General features: G+C 39.7%; 1 long non-coding RNA gene across 1 annotated transcript; it reads left to right on the top strand.

The window, feature by feature from the left end:
• Positions 1–2,381: 2,381 nt before the first annotated feature.
• Positions 2,382–7,335, top strand: LOC309861293. The gene is made up of 2 exons (XR_014309845.1): positions 2,382–2,466; positions 6,268–7,335. It is a non-coding gene; the product is annotated as an uncharacterized lncRNA (long non-coding RNA).
• The last annotated feature ends 1,423 nt before the right edge of the window (positions 7,336–8,758 follow it).

Below are 8,758 nucleotides of genomic sequence, written 5' to 3'. Positions count from 1 at the left end.
ACCTTATTTTTGTAACTTGTTTCTTATTGCAAAAGAGCTCAATAAAATTTTAGAAAATAAAAATTTACAAAAAAAAGTTTAGTTTACTATTGCCAAATAATTTAAAACTTTATCTTATATTCAAATACATATGTTTTTCTAAATTGATTTATATGTTATTAAAAACACAAACTTTTAGTTATACTAGATTTAATATCATGCAATCAATGCCAGAAATCCATCTGGCAATGATTTGTCTTAAATAGAGTTAAGATGGGTTTTATTACAATGCAAGATGGAAACAAAGATAGTATAACAATTGGTGTTACATAACTTTTCCGTTTTGATCAAGTTACTAATCTACAAAAGGCTTTTATCAGTGACAGACTTGGGAATTTAACAAAATTTTTAAACTAGCATGTGCGACTCATTCCTAGAAAACAACAAAATCAATAACACTTTATTTAGATTAAATCATGACTATTTCTCCATTTGAATAAAAAAGGTAGCAACCCCAATAAGTTTATTGAACATGTGAAAGACCCCTCTCCCCTTGCTAAAGACTTGTTTAAGTAACCTGATGTCCCCAAAGCATCCCATATCCCCTTGCTGAAGGCTTGATTGTTCCCATAGCTGGATGGCAACACATACCAGAATGTCTATTGTCTGTGATCACCCGGTCTGTCAAAAGAAAAGACAAATGAGGAATAGAGTGTACCTGGAACTTTCCAGAGTGCTGAGCCAAGGCCCACCAGAACAAACCGTTGTGTCTATGCCTTAAACCCAGCGCCTGACAATGCTTGATTTAAGTTAACCAATCAGATTCCTGTAACCAAGCATCTGCTTCTGTAAGCTCGCTTCCTGCCACCCCAAGCCTTGCCCTATATAATCTGCTCCCCAATCTATCCCGGCGCACTCAGCCCACAAAGGCTGATGCGTCCGCAGGCGCCTGTGTAAACAATAAACCTCTTGCAACTTGCATCCAGTGGAGGCTTGGTGTCTGCTTCTTGGGTGTGGATTGAGGGTCTTTCATTTGGAGGTTCCACCGAGATCTCTTGGAATCCCACCCAAGACCCCGGCCAATCCCCACCGGGAGGTAAACTGGCCAGCATCTGTGTCTCTGTCTCTCTGTTTGTCTGTTTTCATGTTCTTGTGCTACAACCTTTCAGCAACTACGTAGTTGATCTTTGTTTGTGGGCAGCTGGAGAAGGAGTTGACGAACTCAGACTCCTCCCCTGCCACGCCGGGGAACGCCTCGGGGGTCTATGAGTTAGGAGGAGCCTCTGTGCTACTCCTGACCGTCTGTGAGTCAAGAAGGAGCCTCCGTGCTCCTCCTGACTGTCTGTGAGTCCGGAAGGAGCCTCTGTGCTCCTCCTGACCGTCTATGAGTCAGGAAGGAGCCTCTGTGCTCCTCCTGACCGTCTGTGAGTCAGGAAGGGTCCTCCTGACCATCTGAATCAGTTAGCTGTTGTTTTTTGTAGTTGTTGTTGTTGTCTCCTATGTCTAATGTCTAAATTGTCCTATTAATGTCTTTAAATGTGGTTATATGTTCCTTACACTGGTCATAAAGGTTACATCTTGTTTAAAGGGAGGGTGTCTAACCTGTTTGAATCTGAGGAATGCCTGACTGTATGAATGTTTGTGTGGCTCCACCGCCTTCGGCTACGCAGTGTGACTGGGCTGCACCCTGAGTCTCGCGGAGCGTCATATGGCATAACGGTCATCTACTCCATGGAGTAGCCTGGTCCGGGGTTTATACGGATAGACCTTAGCTAAGACGCTCCTAAATTCCCGTGAGGGACGCGAGCAGGACAGCATCTGAAAGGTCCCCCTCCCCTTGTCTGCAACATCGTACATATTGGGAGGGAATATAAGAGATAGGTATTAAGAGCTAAAACCAGATTCAATGAGTCAGCTAGTAAATTTCCTCCTGACATATTGATGATAATTATGTAAATAAGCCTTCTTTTAGTAATCCCAGGTTGCTGGGCCATCCCTAGCAAAGGGGACTCTGACTTTATTTCTCTCTGTTTCTCCTAATAGATGTGGGAGCTTCTCCCTTACTCACTTTCTGTGTTGATGGCTATAACTGGAGCCAACTGGGGTTGGTCTGACTCGAGACAGAGACTATAGGGAATATTCCCAAGCAGCTGCCGAAATTCTTTGTTTCGGGGAGGTTTCCCTGTGTTCTCTGGCCCGACTTAGACTGCCTAACCCCTCACCCCTGGCTAATGAAAAAGCATGGCATCTGCTCTTCTGTTGGGGCTTAGGAGCTCCAAAACTGGGAATCCTTTCTCTGCCTCCTGGCAGCACTTTGTTTCTTCTGTTTCCCTCTTCTCCTATTTCTGTACCAATGTGTGTGCAGCCTGCATGACTGGCCTCTAGATCATGCACCAGAGCTCCTTCTCTCTTCACTGTCAAGGAGCAAGAAGAGCACCCCCTGGACCTAACACCCCCTCACTCCAGATCTTCCCAACCATGTCTCAGGTAAACATTCAAAGTGGAGTGGGTCCAGATGGAACGTAAATCAATGTTGGAACTAAGTTAAGTTTGTTGATTTAATTAAAATAAGACATGTCTTTTAAGTTATCAACAGTAAATGTAAAACTTCAAAGTTTACTGAAAGTCAAATAAACTCATGTTATTTATTAAAATTTGTTAGCAAAGAAATGACTAAACTGATGGTTAATAGTCTGTCTCAAAGTTCTAAAGGGTAATTGCTGAAGTAGCTTTCAAAGTCTTTGATAATCTGAAAACTTTAAAGTTTTGCTTGGATGACAAATGAAATTAAATTATGGACATCTAGGTCTTAACCAAGCAGGATAAAATGCTAGGTCATTAATTACTGGTTGTAGGTTTGTGCTTTTGACTTCTTACTGCAAAGAAACTAAGAGTATTTAAATTTGTTGGTAAAATTGTTTGCCACTTAACTGATTCATAAATTTGCCACCTGAAGAATTCTATTGTAACAGTTCACAATTAGTTAATAACTAAAGGTGTTTCTAAGAATACAAAGTTCTGCTTAGTATAACTGAGACTAATGGAAATAAGGAAAACTCTATATATAAGAAAATAGGAAATATGTAAGAAAAACTTACAAAACCTGAATACAAAGAAAAGTTGTAGATAGTCAGGACGAACTAAGATAGACTAAATGAATGGGTTTTAAAGGTACATTACATTAGTACAAGACTGAAATTCTCTGTTCAAAGGACAAAGCTTTCTTAGATTAATTAATCTCCTGTTATGAGAATGTAAATGATTTTCTTTTTGCCTGCCCAGGAAAACCAGTTTCTATGTTTTGTTTTATCAGGTGTTCAACCTCCCTATTATATTTAGGCATGTGCTTCAAAACTTTCTAAGATCTTAGCAAATGTTGACAAGATTTAAATTGTAAAATCTCTTTAACTCAGGCTTTTCCTTGATATATGAAGTTGCTCATAAAATACTACTGAACCAATGATAAACCTTGGATCACATTTGGGAAAATACTATAATTATTCTAGAGATTCTATGCACTTCCTAAAGTTTTAATGTTTTGAAAGATCACCGCTTGATACTGTAATTATGGAAATGTTATATATCACAAAAATAACCTGATTTCCTTGCAGCTAAATTGTAAACTCCCATGTCTCTTTAGCTTTAACCATATCCATACTGGGTTTTTGTCATTTATAATTGTTTTAATTCTCTTGAAAAATGAGTTTTATCTTCAAGGAGATTCCTATAAAGGACTTTCAGGACAAATACAGATATTTGATATACTTGAAAATCCTAAAACTTGAAATGGGTAAAAATTTCCAAAACTGACTAAAGCCGCATTCACCAGATTTGGTAACATGGGACTAAATAAACTAAAAAAAAAAAAAAATTATAATGTTATATCTCTTAATATTTTGTCTTACTTTAAACATTGCTGGTTCTCTCTAATGTTTGCTCTTCCAGACTAGGGATACTTCCTCCTAGTTATCTGTAACTTATAGAGATGTAAAAGTGCTAATTTATAAAAGAGCTCAAAGCATTCAAGCTTTTCTCTCTATCTAAACCCTCTGAAACCAAAAGGTCTCAGTAAGTAAGCATTCTTCCATGGCAATCAGTCATTTGCATAAGTCCAATAAGAATCTGTTCTCCTTGTAACAGGAAAGAATTGGAAACACGGGTTACTTTACCAAGGCTTTGACTGGAATGTCATATTTAAAAAGACTCGGATATGACCAGACAGTTTAAAGGAACTAAGGTTGACTTTATAAAATCTGGAGCCATAAAGCCCCTTGGGACTGTTGGCCTGATACCTTGCTTACAGAGTTCCCAGCAGCCTCACCAGGTGAGTAAAGAATGTCACTCCTTGGTAGGTGCGGTCTCAGAAGAGGAATTCGCCCACTGAGAAATTCGCCCAAATCGACAGGTATTGCAGGCATGCCTGATGGCCAGTACAGGGCTTGGCTTCTGGCCCGGAGAGGCTACTAAAAGTTCAACCTAGAGATTCCTTATTAAAAGTTCCAGCAAAGCAGATGCTAAAAGATCTATTGATCACACTCATTGTTCTTGCTGAGCTTATGTAAAATAATAGGCCAAGTTTGTTAAAAATGAACTTGTTTCACAAGTAAATTAGTCCTGATTTGGCTATCTCTGTAAATGAGGGTTATTTTAGAGAGAAAAATTCTGTTTTAATAACACACCTTTATGGATGTTAAATTCTAGATTTGATTGTCTTTAAATGTTTGTTTACCTAAGCTAAACAATTTGAGGTAAACTTCAGAGAAGTTGTACAATAGCTTCTTTAGTCAATCTTATTATTTTGTGGGGATATTAGCAGACCCCATGGCACATGATTAAACAACTGGAATAATGAAATTGCCTAAAATCCAGCATACCGCACTCTTCTCCCACTTGACAATGATCCTCTGTAATCAGGATATTGTTAAGGTTGGACGACTCAAAGGTCTTCTTATTGGTTTCATCCCTTAGTCATATTTATCTAGAGGCCACCTCCGTTGAGGTGAAATTGCAAACAGATGCTTTAGCAAAACCTAAAACAGCCCTCATAAAAAAAAGCCTCAAAGCTCACTATGGGACAGTCCCTAACTGTAATAATGTCACATCAGGTCCAGATTTGTCTTAGTAGCCAAAGGCTACCAATGGATGATGGAGGCCGACATATTAAATACTGGGCTACACTAACAGAGATGCCAGAAATAAAACTTAAAATTTGTCAAACTTTAAACTTAGTTACCTGTATGCCTGAACCTGACCACTGTACTTCTTTCTATATAGAGCAAAAATGTTCAGAGATTATTAATCTAGGTTATTCTATATGGCCAGGTTTAAGATGCCCCTGTTAAAATTATGAATGACAGTTGGTTTTCTGATGAAAATAGTTTTCATAGAAAGAAGAAGAAAAGTTAGATGTGCCATAGTGCTCACTAGCACTTTGCAATTGCCAAAGCCTAAGAATTAACATTTATACTGACTCCAAATATGCCTTCCTGGTACCACATGCCCATAGAGCTATTTGGAAGGAAAGGGGATTTTCCTGGAATCATGGGCGCATTACTAAACCATTACAACTCCTGCTAATCTCCCCAACTTAAAACAAAGATGAACATGATCTGTTTTTAAATTGTATTTTTGTTCCATCTGCGGGACTAGGGGATGTCATGTGGCATGTAGAAGTCCTTAATAAATATACTACAAAGACACTCAATAATTCACTAAATAGCATCTCCCAGCTTAATACCAAAGTGTCACAGATACGCAAGGCAGTCCTACAAAATAGGATGGCCTTAGATGTCCTGACAGCAGCCCAGGGTAGCACATGTGCAATTATCAAGACAGAATATTGTGTGTACATCCCAGACTATCACAAAAATGTCACAGGACTAATAAAAGATATGAATACCCAAATTAAGGCCTACAAGATCCTTCTCTCTCTTTCTGTAAATGGTTAAGTTCCTGGTTTAAAGGAGGACTATGGCCGAATCTCCTATTCAGGCTTCTCATTCTTTTTTTTTTTTTTTTAAGTTTTTATTTATTTATTTGACAGAGAGAGATCACAGTAGACAGAGAGGCAAGCAGAGAGGCAGGCAGAGAGAGAGAGAGGGAAGCAGGCTCCCTGCTGAGCAGAGAGCCTGATGCGGGACTCGATCCCAGGACCCTGAGATCATGACCTGAGCCGAAGGCAGCGGCTCAACCCACTGAGCCACCCAGGCGCCCACAGGCTTCTCATTCTTATCGCCTTATTAACCTTAACATGTTGCTTTGTTCCATGTTTCTCTACTTGGTGCCGAGACTCCATTGCTACAATGACTACACCACGACAGATGATCCTTGTCGCGCACAAGGACACCTCTTTACTGTCAGCGCTGGATTCAACTACCTCCACCTTTTGAAACTCCCTTATACATTCCTACCCTGATCAATATTGACCCCAGTAAGTAGGGACAGCTCTACGCCCCTATTCAGCACGAAGAAGTTATAGAAGATGAGACCTTCCACCTTCAACCACCTTAAAAATTTAAGGGTCTTTTAAAGCTGGCGCCTTGCATCCCCCCTTCACCCACTCCCCTCCATATGTGTAGCATTCCTCAGGCACCCCTAACTGCCATAAAATGATAAATAGTTGACTTGCTGAGATCACAATCCTGCAAGACAGGAGCCTCCCTTGGTTTGCAAATGTCCTTGAGATTACAACAAAGAAATTACCTTATCAATAGCCCAATTTTCAATCGGCCCTTGTATCTTAAATAAACTCTTACAGTTTGTAAAAGATCCCTTGTCAGTAATCTGGACAATGGTACTGACACAGCAATATCAACTAATTAAACAGACCGGATCTCAAACTGACTTACTTCATAAACAAAGCAAATGGATATAAGATTCTATCCATGATAAAGAAAAAGGGGGAAATGAAAGACCCCTCTCCCCTTGCTAAAGGCTTGTTTAAGTAACCTGATGTCCCCAAAGCACCCCCTATCCCCTTGCTGAAGGCTTGATTGTTCCCATAGCTGGATGGCAACACATACCAGGATGTCTATTGTCTGTGATCACCCGGTCTGTCAAAAGAAAAGACAAATGAGGAATAGAGTGTACCTGGGACTTTCCAGAGTGCTGAGCCAAGGCCCACCAGAACAAACCGTTGTGTCCATGCCTTAAACCCAGCGCCTGACAATGCTTGATTTAAGTTAACCAATCACATTCCTGTAACCAAGCATCTGCTTCTGTAAGCTCGCTTCCCGCCACCCCAAGCCTTGCCCTATATAATCTGCTCCCCAATCTATCCCGGCGCGCTCAGCCCACAAAGGCTGATGCGTCCGCAGGCGCCTGTGTAACCAATAAACCTCTTGCAACTTGCATCCAGTGGAGGCTTGGTGTCTGCTTCTTGGGTGTGGAGCGAGGGTCTTTCACATGAAAAGTTGAAATGCTATAATGCACCTAAGGAATTAAATGATCCAGTCATGCATTACAAAAAAAGGATATAAATTACCAAAATGTTTGTATAATTGTAATGTACAACTGCCCATTATCGTTCAATAGTGTAGGCTTGTACAGAAACTCTATAAAAGAACTCCACTTCTATACTGTGGAAAATATGTTCCCTTTCCCCCTATATATAACTATTAAGCCATTCATTTAGTTTTTAAAATATCCACTTAATACAGGCTTTTTACACATTTGAATAGGCAGCAGGGCCCTATTCTTATGCTTACATCTGAAGGATACACTTCTAGCCTAAGAGGTTAAGCCCATAAAGGAGCCCAATAATAACAACAAAATACAGTTTAGTGAGCCCTTACAATCGGCCAGCTACCTTTATGAGAATACTTCAATTAATAAAACATATAAAATACCTGACCACAAAGTGATTACATTCTTTTGAAATATAATAGTGAAATAAACCAATAATAGAGGGGCACCTCGGTGGCAAAGTCCATTGAGTGACTGCCTTTGGTTTGGGTCATGATCTCAGGGTCCTGGGATGTAACTCCCCAGCAGGCTTTCTAGGCACTGTTTTCTTCTTCCTCTGTGCACCCTCCCAATTCTCTCTCTCTCTGTCTCAAATAAGAAAATAAACCAGTAATAGAATAATGATTGATGGTTGATGGTGATAAGTGTTACAAAGAAATACAAGAAAGGTATAAGCCATTGGAGAATGCTTGGATGAAAGTTAATTTTATTCTGAGTTGGGTGGTTATATCTCATTTATGAGATGTTATTTGCACAAAGACCCAGGAAGTGAAGGAGAGTGTTATACAAATATTAAAGGAAAAGATTGCTCTAGGCAGAGCAAGTAAGTATATAGACTTTGTGTGAACAGCTTGTCTGTTACTTTTGAGGAAAAGCAAGGAGGCCAATGAGGATTTCATAGTGGTGGGGAGAGGAAGAACGTATTGATGTATGACGCTCTAGTACATTGAAACGCCTTCAGGTTTTATTTAATATGAAAGGGGAAGATACCAAAAGACTTTCAACAGCAGAATAAAATCATCTGACTTGATTTTTAGGTTAAATTGCTGTACCAAAATAAATTTGCAGGGAGAAAGGAGTGCAGTATGTGTGGAAGTGGGGTTATCAATCAAGTCAATAATTCAGGAACATATGATGGTGTTTTTAGCATGCTGGGTGGTAATAGAAGTGGTGAGGTATGGTTTTCATTTTGTATATACTTTGATGGGGAATATTCTGGTGAACAGGATGGGGTATGTGCAGGACAGACAATATCAACATTTATTTTACCTGCACAAACAGAAGGGTGAAGTCTTCATTCCCTGATATGGAGAGA

Source organism: Mustela nivalis (assembly GCF_964662115.1).
Source record: "Mustela nivalis genome assembly, chromosome: 3".
NCBI classification, from domain to species: domain Eukaryota; kingdom Metazoa; phylum Chordata; class Mammalia; order Carnivora; family Mustelidae; genus Mustela; species Mustela nivalis.
Note: the sequence above shows the minus strand (reverse complement) of the source record. Positions and strands in the feature narration are given on the sequence as shown.